This window comes from Adiantum capillus-veneris, chromosome 1 (genome assembly GCF_014529385.1).
Source record: "Adiantum capillus-veneris isolate H3 chromosome 1, ASM1452938v2, whole genome shotgun sequence".
Lineage (NCBI taxonomy): Eukaryota > Viridiplantae > Streptophyta > Polypodiopsida > Polypodiales > Pteridaceae > Adiantum > Adiantum capillus-veneris.
This window is the reverse complement of record NC_140931.1, coordinates 54,373,747-54,388,592: the sequence shown is the minus strand read 5'-3', so window position 1 is coordinate 54,388,592 and position 14,846 is coordinate 54,373,747. Positions and strand designations below refer to the sequence as shown.

Below are 14,846 nucleotides of genomic sequence, written 5' to 3'. Positions count from 1 at the left end.
TTTAAGATCTAACGGGACGTATAGTTACGATATAGGCTTTGTTTTTAAAGTGTTGTTATTTAACTAGATGAGAAGCCACGCGGCAAAATAACTCTTTTCGCCATGCATAGACCAAGCCGACGATTAAGACAAATAGAAAAACAATTACTTCAACGAAAGCAAAATAAGCCCAATCCCGCTATAGCCCTAGAAAAATACGGTTTCGACTTTCGTGAAGAATTAAGAAAAGATGTAAACTCTTCGATCCTTGAGATACTCTTCGACAAGAAAACTTTTTCGTTTCTAAAACAGCAAGCAAACTGACCCTTATGAATGCCAGCGCTTGAGCTTTGGGTTTGGGCAGTCGAAATGTCTAGCCCATCAAAGGAATATGTACTCACATAGGGAAGGGGACCCTGATATGTAGGCTTCCTATGTCTCGGGTGCTTTAGAGGGCCCGGCGTATATGCCAGTGTGGCAAGCCACCATGTCTACCTTGCTCAGGGAGAGTTCCTCTAAGAGGATTAAACGGTCAATTGCCGCCCTTAGAACCCCCTCAAGGTCGCGCCTTAGATTGGCTATGGTAGCAGCCCCCCGCCTGTTCTTCGGCTACAGCCTAAAGCGGGTAACCCACCGATTCTGTATAGGTGGTAGCGAACAGGTGCCGTACTGAGCTCTTTTGGTTAAAGTAGGTGCTTTCCCTTGGCCAGAAGAGCCTATAGAGCATGTAGCATGCATTAACTGCCGCTGTGCACTCGTCGTTGAGTCGCTTGACCAGGCCCCGGCAGCGACTCGGGGTGGCGGTTAGCCGGGTTTTCCCTAGCTTAAGGTGCCGTGCCAAGGGGTAAGGCGTCCCGGCCAATGTAGTGCTGGGCTCCAGGCAACAGGGAAGTTTTCATTACAATTTGAATTTCCTAGCCTAGTTATAAATTTAATGTGCTAATCTGTATACGAATGGAGACGATCGGACTTGAACCAATAACTTCATGCTTGCAAAACATGCGTTCTACCGATTAAACTACGCCCCCGCCCTCGTTTCATGTGCAACACGTATCATATAGGCAAACAAAACTTTTCTTTTAAAGCAAAGAATTTGTGTGGCTAGCGCCATGTAGTCCTTATTCCACTGATGCTCAGGCGGAAGAACCGAAGCTCTAAAAAAAGGTCGGCACGCGTAAATCGACTAACTGCTTCTCTCCGGACGAATCCAAAAAAACAAATTAAACGACTATTCTTTCGAAAGCTCTTTTAAGACGCTACGAATAGATAGGCATGGTCAAATGCTAAAAGGGTAATCCGTGATAGATAGATAGAAAAGGACGCGGTAAAGGGAGGAATCCTTGGGCCTGACCTAATCTCGTAGTCATAGTGCTATCGTTGGCTTCTGCATTTAAACGATTAATTTCACAACCCAGCATTCACGCATGCCAGGAAGGCATTGGCTAGATGCCCTTGCCAGCACCTGAGGTCAAATGGCATTTCATCTTAACATGATCCGGCCCCATAGCTTGTTAAGAGTCTATGTGCTTACTGAACCTGGGATGCTACGTAGCGGTTGCCAAGGCGGGACTTCAAGTTGCAACGAATTATCATGATTCGTTTACGTCGTAGAATCAATCGACATTCTTCTAGCAATTTCTTTGTTTTCAACGTTTATGGCATTTCTTTATGCACGGTTGACATAGCGAAGACAGCAGCTCTTGCCAAGGCAGTAGCTCTATGTCAATAAGGCTAGCAACAGAGCCTCCTCCTCGCGTGTCCAAATCCCTAGCAAAAGGAGTAGGTAGCTGGGGGGAACCCACATACATCCATTGCATTCTAAGCTAGGGTCCCTTGTCATGTACCGTCATGCCACAGTGGGTTTACTTAAAAAAAACTGGGGATGGAGTCGAACCCATCATTCTAGGACTGTAAGTCCAACGCATTACCATTATGTTACCTAGTTGGGGGTGACCAAAGCAAAGGCCACCCCGAAGTAACCGTTATTTATCTAGACTTATCTTCAGGGTTGTTTATTGATTTCCTTAAAATACGAAGAATATCGAAAAGGCCATCATCAAAGCAAACAGGGCAATAGCTTTTGTTAAGGCAAAGCCTGGAGACCGAATAATTGTTTGGCTAATGATAGATTTCACGCCACAGGGCTTGTCAAAGGACTAAATACGTTTCCAATACCTACTGCTGCTCCTTTTCTCATTCTCGGGTTCATCCTTGCCATTCTCTTTTTCGGGAAGCAGGAAGGGGCAAAGCCAGGAAATTCCCCCCAGTGCTTCCTATTCTCCGGGGTCATTATCGCCCGACCCAGTATCCTGACCGTTCCCTTCATTTCCGGAAGGAGTGTCTTCCTCCGGTTTTGGTCCCCTACAGAAACACAAAACCCGGTTCCACCAAGAACGTTTAGGCACTTGTGATTGTGCAAGGTGATCCAGCTTGGAAAGCAGCTCCTCTTCTTGTTGTCAAGAAAGGGGCTCTGGCTCTTTGCCTCGCTAGTCTCGGGAGCCTCGCTAGTACCCTCCTCCTTCCTGTTCTTCGATGACGAAGGGCTTCCCTCAACTTCGCTTGACGGCCCTGAGCTCAATTCGTGTCCGGCCTTGTCTCCTTCTGGAGTGGAGTTGTCATCCTTGATTTCACGAGTATCCCCTCCAAACTCCTCTTCCCATAACGGCGCCCCCGAAGATGATGGAGGAGGAGGAAACGATAAATTCTCTGTCGGCGTCGAGCCTTGTTCGGCGGGCTGCTGGCTTGTTTCCGCTTCCGGCCTGTCTTCTGAACTGTCGGAATTGGAAGAATAGAAGTAACAAGTTAAAAAATTGCCCCCGCTTATTCCTTCCAAATTCGTACATTGAAATGGCGACCACTAAGAAAACACATTCGATATGAACTCCCGAGTCACTCTAGAGTGACACCGTACGGGTAACTCTTAACGAACAAACGAAAAGGGATTTTTCTTTTTGGTAGTTCACTGGAAACCCCCCGCCGGCTAATCATCAAAAGAGTTAGCCTTTTTAAGGTTCCGAATAGTTTATTTTTCATCATTTTTTTTTTGTTGATCTCTTAGTTAGTTACTGGCAAAGCCAATAACCGTAAGCGGAATGGCCACGGCAAGGCGGATCATCTTACATTCCGGAAAAGGGTTGCCCCAATAATCTCCAGTCACCATACCAGTGCTCAACTTAATGACAGAGTAGTAGATGATCCTTCCGATCCAGTTTGGCTCATGACCGGGCTTGAACCGGTGCCGTTTCACAGACTCTCTCCTTTAAGTTACATGAGCTGCGAAAAACTAAACTACTGCCAAGCGAGGAAAGCAAAGCTCTTTTGAGATAGAATGTGGGCAGATTGATTCTTATTTGTAGGCAACTATGGCTCCTCGAAGCGAAGAACTGTACGAACTATAACGTAGGCTACCGCTCTACCCTTCGAAACTCAACCAACTAAACTCTCGGTGTCTACGGCGTTAGAGTGAACTTCGTGCCCAAACGAGCACGCAGACACGGGGATTTCAAAATACCTTGATCAAATAGGGTGTCGTTTGCTTAATTTCCTCGTCCGAGCAATGAAACAACTCTCTATATTACGTAATTAATGGGAGGCAGGAAACGTAATTAATTCCGTCCGAGCGGCAGGGAAAAGGTATTTTGAAATCCCTGCAACCAAGCAAGCACTGCCTGCGGCACTGCTTTAGTAGCAAGAAAGGCGGTCGACTGGTAAGCCTATCTGTCCATACGGTGGTCTACTTACTCGATTCTGCAGCTACCGCGGCTCTAGCCGGGGCCAATTATGCCACTTTTTGCAAGGTGGAATGAAGTCTAATCATGAACCGTGATAGATTTCTATGACTGCTCGACCGAAACTACGAATTAGTGAGGGATAGCTATACCGAAATACGTAATAGCTACTCGCTTATTCGGTCATGCAAAAGGGAAGGGCCAGTATGAAAAAAATTGAAGCCCGTAGACGTTAGTCAACACTTTGCCCTTCAACCACCGAAGATACGTATTTTATAACTGTTTGTCCAGTCAATGAACGTAGAGGCTTTGCTTTGTATTCTCGAAGCTGCTGCTTAGCGCTGATTGCTTCGTATCCCTGAACTGAAGAAGCTGCAACTGTTTGGCGTTGTCTATGGCTATGATTGCATCGCGGCGGTTCATGCACGGCACGGAGACCCTTCTCACAGTTGTCCTGACGTTAACTAACCGGGGCAGGGAACTGAACTGTTGGTAGTGTAGTGTTTGTTAAATGTAAAGACGTATCCTTTAGCAGTAAAGGCCTGACACTGCCGCTGGGTGATCTAAGCGAGTCGCCCGTCTCGCCTCAACGTACCAAGCATTGCTAGACAATAAGGTGATGGACCAGGGCTTATACGACTTTACTTTAATAGTGAACTATTAAAGGCCATTAAAATTAACGATTTAACCCTTAAACAAAGAATCTATTATGGTTAATAATTAAACCCTATTTACCCTTAGAAAACAAGTTGTTATTAACAAGTTGCACTAGCTCTTCCTTTGCTTTAGTAGCACCTTTGTTCCTACGACATAAAGCTAGCCCCTGTAATGGCAAGCGAAGGGATTTCCGGGGGAAAGCCCGAGCGATTAAGCGCTATATCTTTTATTAGTACAATGCATTTACATTCAACGTAATGGTAGGATTAACGAAAATGCCTTTAAGAGTCTAAAGAGCCACGGTCAAAGGCAAGTGAAGAGAAAGCCCAATTAAAGATGCAAGCGTAGCAAAGGGTTTTTCGTGGGGAGGGAAAGCCCGAGCGGAGCAGCCAATTAAAGAACAATGATTGCATTCCTAAATGGTTAAAGACAGAGAGCTTCACCCGTTTAGGTAACCTAGCTATTACGTTGATTTGTTTCATCCTTAGTTGTTTGAGTTCTTTTCCAGAATACCATGTAGAATGTTATTTTAACACTCTACCCTAGTTTTTTTATGAACCCGGTGGTTCGCGTGGTAATGGATGGTGCTTAATATTCCTTTTTCCTTTCTTTTTCTTTGCTTACAGCTTGCTTTCTTTTTCTTTCTTTGTTTTTCTTTGTTTGTAGTCTCGTTGATTTTAAACGCTTTACAAAAGAAAATCCTATTCTATTTATTAAGCCTCGTGCTATGTACGAACCAGTTAAGTTATGAAGCGACCTAAAGCAGAGCAAGTGGTTTCACGCAAGAAAAAGTTATGAATACCCAGCCATGTTACTGTTGATAAACAATCTTTGAGATAAACTCGGTGCCGTGCCCCTTTCGCTTACTTGTGCGATTCCCCTGGCCTGGATTTTACTCGACGCATCGGCCTTCGACGCTTCTATTATCATTAAGATGTATATGGGGGCAGGGGGCAGACCCCCGAAGAGATTCAATGAGACCACTCGAATACATAGACAACGTGCCATTTCATAAGTAACTAGGAAAAGCGGGGCCACTAGCTTAGTTCCTTTTTGCCTTCAGGTTTTCTTTGACTTTTATAAGAACTGCGAATCTTTGGATAAGCAATTCTTGTTTATCAAGCGCTTCTTCTCGGATGTATTCCTGTATAAGGGCATCTATCCAAAAATCTAAGTGCGAAAAAAAGAAGCCATAACTATCGGTTGGTGGCTTTTGAAATTTCATCTTTCAAACTTTTTTTGTTTTTTGTATCCAAGATTGCGGTTTTTCATCTCTTGTATCCATAACCTTTTTCTTTTCGCTTCGCTTTTGGCCTCAAGGCTTCCCTTCCGAGAAGACAAGACGGCTTATCCCCTCCCTAACGCCGATACAATCAAAATGGTGGACCGAGAAAAGATTCGTGAACTATTACTGCTTGCTGCCAACGACACATCTTTACTTTATGACATTTAGCCTCTTTCATTGACAGTGTGATGAAATGGGGCCGTGTCTTGGATAAAGTCTAAACTCTGTAGAAAAAAGGCTATAGGCACGCACGTATGAGCAATAGCTCTCTTGTGTTTTGTTTGCCCACATGATACGTGTTGCACATGAAACGAGGACGGGGGCGTAGTTCAATCGGTAGAACGCATGTTTTGCAAGCATGAAGTTATCGGTTCAAGTCCGATCGTCTCCATTCGTATACAGATTAGCATATTAAATAGAAATCCAAAAGAAAAAAGAGAAAAAACGCTCTCTTTTTCGTGCTCTAGCTACCATCAAACAGTCCTCCTCGGATAACTCGTCCAATCCGAGAATAGCTATAATATCTTGAAGTTCTTTGTAACGCTGCAAAGTCTGCTTAACCCTTTATGCCGTCTTGTAATGCTTCTCACCCACAATCCAAGGCTGCAGCATAGTTGACGTCGAATCCAACGGATCCACGGCCGAATAGATACCTTTTGCTGCTAAGCCTCTTGAAAGCGCAGTTGTAGCATCTAAATGTGCAAACGTCGTAGCGGGGGCTGGGTCAGTCAGATCATCCGCAGGTACGTAAACAGCTTGAATGGAAGTTATTGATCCTTCCTTGGTGGAAGTAATTCCTTTCCTTTCCTTCCCTTTCCTTTCCTGCAGTAATCCCATTTCCGTACCAAGGGTAGGTTGATAACCTACGGCGGAAGGCCAATAAAAAAGGGTACTCAACAACGCATTAGCGTGCGGAACCAAAGCAGCCCTTCACTCAAACTGACTCATGCGAATGCGGGATGAAGACAAGTGAAACCAAGACCCTAAGGAAACGCACGTTGGAAGAACCAACGAGCCGTCCTAGCCGCGCCTTATCGAGGCGCATGTTTACTATATTCTTAGTACGGCCATCGAGCTGTGAACAAGATATGCAAAAGGCAAGTGAGAATGAAAGGAAAGCCTTGAATCTATGTAAAGCTTACAATCATAACGAAAATGCAGCTAACCAAGAAACACCTAGTCCTATTTTACCACACCACTTGAGCTTAATGAAGAAAGAAACCCGCTGCGCTGATTGAAATCGTTTAAACACACGACGACGTTAGATAAGAACATAATTAATCTCTTGTATATATACAAAAAAGCACCTCTTTGGCTAACTAGCTAAGTGACGCCTTTTTGTTTAGTCCCTGCGAAAGGAAAGAGAGAGCACCTCTTTAGCTGAATAACTAGCTAAGTGACGCCTTTTTGTTTAGTCCCTGCGGTTGGCTTACTTTATCGACTGTGTAGTAACCTTTCTCTTTTTTTCAAGCGTAAGCTTGTATTGAGCTTCAACAACTTTACAGGGCCATTTCCTGCATCCCTTGCCAACTCCAGTAGCTTGTATTGAGCTTTAACAACTTTACAGGGCCATTTCCTGCATCCCTTGCCAACTCCAGTAGCTTAGAGGTCCTTGACCTTAGTGCAAAGCAAATGTGTTCACAGGAAAGGGAGTATTCCTGCGTTTTTCAAGCATCTGCATGAAGATCTATGCACAGAGTATGGCTTGGGTTCAGTGCTTACCATGAGAAGAGTTCACCCCTTAAGGCTAAGCAAAATTCTAAACTTCCAGAGCAGAGATGCAACCTTAGCGTTTCTATGCAGACATTGCACCATACTACATCCCATACCTTCATAGATAGCTTGTCCTTGCACCACTTGCGCCAATTAGGAGCTCTGATTGCAATAATAGTGGCTTACGTGTTGGCATTTGTCTTTATCATTACGGGTATGGTTGGGTGTTTCCATCATTTGACTAAAAAACAGCAGCATATAATATAAAGGAGCTGGTGCATGATTCAGTAGCTCCAGAAGAAACCAAGATGGAAATAAGTGCAGTAACAGCTTTAAAGCATGGTTCTTTTTCCTTTGAGCATTTGTTGAAAGCATTGAATCTTGGCAGTCGTGTGAAGAATCTTCTTATCACATGTGCTGCTGCGTTATTTGAAGAAAAGATGGAGGTTGCAGAGCTAGCAATGCAAGATCTTCATAAATCGGCGTCTGTGTTTAGAGATCCTTTAGAAAGACTTGCTGCATACATGTCTGAAGGGCTCGTAGTAAGGCTTCATGCTTTTAGGTCCACTATATACGGGTAAAAAGAGACTAAAGGGTTGGGTTCCCTTTCTGCTGGGGAAATCGAGGGCCATAACATAAATGCAGGAGACTGAGATGCTATGCTATCTAAAGCATGAAAAGGAGACCGCTTAACGTGAAGGACTGGGATTGGGTTACTTTTATAGCTGCTGTAGCGCTACTATAGCTTGTTGTTTTTGCTGCTTTTCTAAAAAGAGAGAAAGCAAACGAAAGCAAAAATAGAATTGCTTGCTTGCGTTAATAAAACAAAAAAGCGTTGATAAGGTAAAGGTAGCGGCTACCGTTACAGTTATCAAAGTAGACTTATGTGTCGTTTGGTTTGCCATTTTGAAGGGATGGCAAATGGGGTGACCACTGCACTTTTTCCTTTGATTGTCTATTTTTGCTGTTCATTGTTACGGAACAGAGGCAACGACACAGTTACATTCTTACCAAGGTAAGATCGGCGGGAAGAGTGCTCAGGTAACGGCCTGGCCATCATATCATAGGGAAAGAGCGTCTTGTAATTTTCGATTCTGTACTGTACTTCAGCATAATCATCAAGGAAAAGTGTAGGAGGAAATGGGATTCGAACCCATGATACAATGTATTGTATGTTGATTTAGCAAACCAATGCCTTAAGCCGCTCAGCCATACCTCCGGGAAGGGAAGGGATCGGACCTTCCCCCAGCGTTAGTTTGTATTTTCAAGTTCTGTTTTATAATAAAAAAAAGAAAGTCTATATCTGTATCTATAAAAGGAAACTACAAACTATGAAAATAAGATACGATCGATTATCCATTTTCTTTTTCAATCAGTGAAATGTTGCAGCTATTTGATTGAAACACTTGTTTGAATTTCTGTCCAAAGTCAGCCGCGGCAGATGTAGAGACAACGAATCCATCTTCGGCATACGATGCCGACATGAAGATTTCAGGCAATTCCACAAACAGTAATTCCGGAGCCTGCAGAAGTTATTAGAACAACTCGAAATAGGCTTTTGGCTTTCTTTAAAAGCTGACCGGCCAATTCGGGTTTTTGGGGGGTAATCTGATGGTTGAAAGGCAATTTAAGATTTCCGGTAAGGGGAGGGTTGAAGTAGAGGGAATTTTGAGCCCCGTGTGATGTAATGTATAATCCAATGTTAATCGCAAGCTCATGGAATTTAACAAACAATTGCTTATTTGCCATTTCCAGGTTATTAAGTAAAGTAGTTGCCTTATAAGCGAAAGCCCTTGCTTGCTTGATTCCCGTCAATTTGTTGCGTTATCCCATGCGTGGCTGTGGAGATATAATTATGATTTTAACGAACCTATAAGGGATTGTAGTTGTTTGGGAAACAAGGCCTCAACCAGATCATGTGTTACCCAAGCCTTGGGCAATTGCCCCATTTGGTATGTTTCGGTCAAACCCCGAATTTATTGCCAATTTTGAAGAAGATAAGACCAGACATCTTCTATAAAAATATGCCTGCCGGCCAAAAGTGTTCTATCAATTTCAATTCACTCCCTGCGCAAAGAACTATAGCTATTCCCGCCCCTGGAAAAGCCAGAATAACTAAGCTAAGATCATTAAACAAAGTAATGAAAATGAAAAGTGAAAAAAGTCATTGTTTATTGTTTTTTTTTCTTCTTTTTTATGCGCTCTTTGATAGTTTTTCCTTTTTTCTTTGTTTTTTCCTTTTTTATGGAATTTTTTTTGTAAATTCCTTTGGCTTTTTTGCTGGGGTTTTAAGCATTTTTTAAATAAATGACTGTTTTTATGACTAATGAGCAAAATGGATTTGTGAACCATATAGAATCATTATTCACCGGAATGGGATGAGTAATTAATCTGTGTAATTCCTTTGGGAGAATAGAATCTACCAAAAATGCAATAAGTATTCATAATCAATTAGCTTCAAATATAGCGTAAAAATCTCTACATGCATTCAATATAACCAAACCATCTAGAATTTAGCGTGTTATCAGTCCCTCAAAATATCTTTACATCTTTAATAAACGTGGGCTAGAGTGCTGCGTGGATGAAGATTTTAAGCGTTTCTCATGTTTCATATGTTCCCAATTAGTTAAAAAACCACCAATCCATTTAGAATTAATATGATTTTAATTGGTTTTTTTTGCCATTTTTGTTATTATTTCATTGCATAAAGGATCAGTATTTACTAACAGTAAATGGCCTCCTTTATGAATAATAGATTTAATCATATTACAAGCAATCTTCAATAAGAAAAGTGTTTTTTCTAAATCGATAATAGCCCTTTTATGTCTAAATCCATATGAATATCTTTAATAGTATAGGGTAGAGGGTCCTTAATAGCCTAGATGTGCACTTGTACTCGGTAATCTCTAAAGAATGACTTTCTGTTTTTCTTTGGAATAATATTTTTTTTCTTTTTCTTCTATCTTATATGGATAGGCCGTAACGGTGTATAATATTTTTTTATTCTTATTCTTTGAGATTTCAAATCTATATATCCGTTTGGAAACCAATAGAACAATAGCGAATGATTCTGGCAGACTGCAGGTCATGATAAATTGAAAGGTGACTTTTTGTATTGGGTTTTTCATCTCTTGTATCCATAACCTTTTTTGTTTTGAAACCTCAAAAAACAAAAAAGTAACCTACTGTGTACACTATTCATGCAGGTCGCTACTTATGCGACACTTTGCGAAGGTTAATTAAACGGGCCAAACGGCCCATCTCCTTCGGAATCAGAGCTAACAACAGTCGAATTTGCGCCTGCGTCCGCAGTTAAATTTGTGTCCACACCCGCAGTACTTGTTACTAGTTCCTGATAAGCAGTGATCACTTCACTTACCGCCGGGATTATCCGATTCTCGTTCATTTAGCTCCGCTGCGCGAGCTTTGCCTTTTTCCGGCGAATTTATTGTTTTTTCGAAGGGCTTTACTTTACTAAGGCAAAAAGGAGGTTCCGTCTTCGTCTCTTAGACAACGGGTCACGTCTTGCACTACGTCAAGTTTAGCCAAGACGCTTTGCACTTGTTGATCTGCTAGATTAATTCCCTTTTTCTCCGAGCTTCTAGCTTTGGCAAATGAAATCAACGATTTGAATCTGTCATGGCTCTGAATTTGACCCCATCCTGACTCGGAAAAAAGTGGCATAATTAGCATGGCCCCGCCTTTTCAGGTGTGACGCGTTGTCCGCTACGTTTTCGATCTCAGTAGTGAGCTAGCCAATGCTAGACTAACGGAACCGGCAGTCCGGGCCACCGCCTTACTACGTGTGTGTTTGTGTATTTCTCCGCTCCGGAGTTGCGGCCTTTGAGGACTCTGTTCGGGCCTTTTCGTTCGCACTCTCCTTTGCCATCCATCCCATCTACACGTCTGCTCGGAGCCGTTACGGGTCTGCATGGCATGCAATGTAGTCAATCAATTGAAACCTGGTACGCGTAAAGCGAATGAATCCTAGTTTCAAAAGAAAAAAAAAATACCTTTTCAAAAAATTACGGGGGATAAGACCTTATATAAAGATACAATAAAGAAGTTACTTAAATTTAAAACAAACGCTAACTTTTTGAAGATTTGTAATTCATGTAACTATACTTTTAGATTAGTAAATAAACTATCAAAAGATTACAACAAATTTAAAACAGATGTTAATAAGCCTGTAACCAATATGTTTACTGAAGTATCAATTCCTTTATCGGTTTCAGAACCAAACCCCCTGTATCGTCAGTGCCAGATCCTTTATCTATGCCTGATCCTGTATCGTCAGTGCCTAATCCTGTATCGTCAGTGCCGGATTCTGTATCTAACGTGTCCGATCCTATATCGTCTACGCCTGATAGTTTGTTGCCTATGCCTAAACCTTTATCGTCGGCTGATCCTTTATTGTCACCTGATTCTTTCTCGTTACCTTGCTGCTGAGGATCAATCGATAGATCAATCCTCGGCCCCAAAATTAACAATAAATACGCATAAATCATCTTCGTCGAAACCCGTAGCTTCTTCGTTGAAACCAATTGCTTTTTTGCCAGTAGCTTCTCCGTCTTCGCCCGCAGCGTCGAAACCGTAGCATCTTTGCCAATTGCTTCTTCGTTGAAACCCGCAGTTTCTCAGCTAATTGCTTCTTTGCCTTACGCTTCTTCGTCGAAACCAATTGCTTTTTCTTCTTCTTTGTCGGGTATACAATGTGTTTCAACCCCGCATATAGTAAATTCAGTAATAAGTAATAAGTTATCAAGCCTAAAACTATTGTTATTAAAAGTGGTAAGTTTATTTCCATTAATATTTCATATAATAAATAATAGTTATTTAGGTGAGATAAATGAGAATAGTTTAATTGACAATTTTAATAGTAATTTAATACAATATGATATAAGTATTCTTTTAAGTATAGTTATAGCATTAGTAGTATCATACGCATTGAATTATAAATCAATGTCAAATAACAAGTTACTAAGAAAAATCTTATTTCAAGTGTTGATAACATTTCTTTTTGTTTCTTTTCTGAGACAAAAAAGTGCTTTTTTTGCGTGCTAGCTACACCTTTTTATTATTATTACACAGACACTTAAGAATTAGTTACGCTAGAAGGTGCAAAATTAATTGGAGTAGGAGCGGCTACCATAGCCCTAGCAGGAGCAGCAGTAGGTATTGGAAACGTATTTAGTTCCATGAATAACCTCACTAAAAAAAGAAATCTTTTGAATTTGAATAACCTCACCAGAAATCTCTCCTTTCTTTTGAATAACCTCACCATATATCTCTCCTTTATTTCTAAGAACCTCAACATATATCTCTCCTTTCTTTTTAATAACCTCACCATATATCTCTCCTTTCTTTCGTTGAGAAAGGTATTCTTGTTTGTTGCTCTTTTTTTAATTTTATTAAATCTAATTGGGCTTGGGTTTGCTGAAACAGCATACTGTATGAATATGGGCGCTAGTAGTTCTTCAATAGTAACTCAAGCGTCTTCACATTCACAGTTTATGCAACTAAAGGAGGAGGATTGCCGTTCAATCTTATTTGAAACTTGGCAAGATTGTGATAAAATACTAAAAACCTGCCAACAAGGCAGATTGCCCAGCGCTGAGAACGGTTATGAATTCGTTTCACAACTGCAGCCTGCGCAAATAAACAATCTAGTAAACTCTATCTCTGCCAAGTTAAACCCCTCCATAGTCAGCGAAGCCACAATGCAGGAATGGGCTCAGATTTCGGTACAGTTTAAGGAGGCAAACTCCCGTCTGTTCACGTCGTTCCATAAGGACCTTATTCCTGGCTTGATGCTCATCTCTGGGGTATCTCTCCCTTTAAGCATGTCCCCGGAAGAGGGCATAGAACTCCTCTTGAAGGTCCCCTTCTCCCAGGAAGTGATAGCGCATTATGCCGCGCAAATAGTCTCCCAGGCGCAACCTTTGATTGACATGTATAAAGCCCTGTTTGAGCTCTTGCCTTCGACTCCAGAAGTAGTTTTTGTTGAGCAAGACATGCCGCCGCTGAATCCAGAAACAGAAATAACTGTTTCGCAGGAGGAGGCGGATAAAATCCAAGCCGTTCATAATAAAGCCAGGGACGCTGTCCAGATTTTCGTTAAGTTCCATAGGCTTAGAAGCCGGATTCGTAAAGGGACTGCCTTTAAACTTAAACGTAGACGTCGTGGTTAAAAAACCGTCTCACGGGCAGAGCGGACACCCTGGGGAGGGTAAAAACCACAGCTGACGACTGAATCCGAATATTACGGATTACATATATCAAGTAATTACTTTCTTTTAGGGAAGGGATGGTTAAATTATTCGGTAACCAACCGAGAGATCATCAACGACAAAGATTGACTTTTTTGTCTTTTAATTGAGTTAATTTTCTTTAATTACGTAAACTCATTTTGAAATAACGCAAAAAACATTTCCAGGGTTGGGCTTTCCTTGACCCAACCCCCCCGCACCGATAGCTCAATTGGATAGAGTCCCTGGCTTCGAACCAGGTAGTTAGGGGTTCGAGTCCTCTTCAGTGCAACATCGTTTCATTTCGGGCTTCGATAAAGCTATATACCACTAACTCTCACTCTTATTGAGAAGAAAGCTTTCACAACTTGCAAGGTAAAGCATGTATCTTCCACCCGGTATTATGTTCAGTCCTCTTTCTTTCAGTTCTTGTTTTATTTAAAGTAAGCGGTTCCCTACGCTTTTTCCTATAGCCCACCTTTTCGATGTTTTAAATCCTATGCCAAGACTAGGGAGCGAGGGGCACAAAGTGTCAAGCAGGGTTGGGTTAACCTTTCTCGCCGATCCAATTTATACTGGGATCAGAGGAATGAGTTGAGAACGCCACTACGTTCCTGTACCCTTTGCTCTTAAAAAGTATCGCTGGTTTTCCCTGCATAATCTGGGCGCATGGTCGAATACGTCCAGTCTAGCGTTGGTAATTCCGTAGAAATAAATGGATGCACGAAGTTCATTCTAACGCCGTAGACACCGAGAGTTTAATTGGTTGAGCCCTGAAGTGCCGAAGGGCAATCCCAACGCAAACCGTAGACATTGATAGTTCCTCATACACGCCTTGTTTCTAAATTACCATGTTATCGCCATGACGGGTTTCGTAACCTCGTCGTGTACTCGAAGCGACAGTGAATTGATCTCTAATCACAATCACCCAGTCCTCTTAATGGTGTCGCTAGGGCAAACAAAACAAGCCAACCACTAACTTTTTTAGGTTAGGGGGGTTTCATTACTGTTTATTACTCATCTGGTGCTTACAGTAGTGTGTTTCTGCTTCTTAGTAGATCTTTTTAAAGAACGCCTTTTTTATTCTATTATTATGCTTATAAACATAGAGATGTGCCTAACAAAGGCATAAAATCATTAGAAACTCTAAAAAAGGCAAAGGAATCTAAAAATGTTTAGGCAAAAGCTACTTTGGAAGCAGAGGCAAGGGAATCACCCTTTATAAACTTTCAAGGA

At 41.8% G+C, this 14,846-nt stretch overlaps 1 non-coding gene and 1 pseudogene across 2 annotated transcripts; one reads left to right on the top strand and one right to left on the bottom strand.

Moving 5' to 3' along the window:
• The first annotated feature begins 5,967 nt into the window (after positions 1 to 5,967).
• On the top strand, positions 5,968 to 6,040 carry TRNAA-UGC (transfer RNA alanine (anticodon UGC)). Its single transcript has one exon. It is a non-coding gene; the product is annotated as a tRNA-Ala (tRNA).
• Positions 6,041 to 7,999: 1,959 nt separating this feature from the next.
• LOC147464804 (uncharacterized) lies at positions 8,000 to 11,910 on the bottom strand (annotated as a pseudogene). The gene has a single exon (XR_015188705.1). The product of XR_015188705.1 is annotated as an uncharacterized LOC147464804 (transcript).
• Positions 11,911 to 14,846: the final 2,936 nt, after the last annotated feature.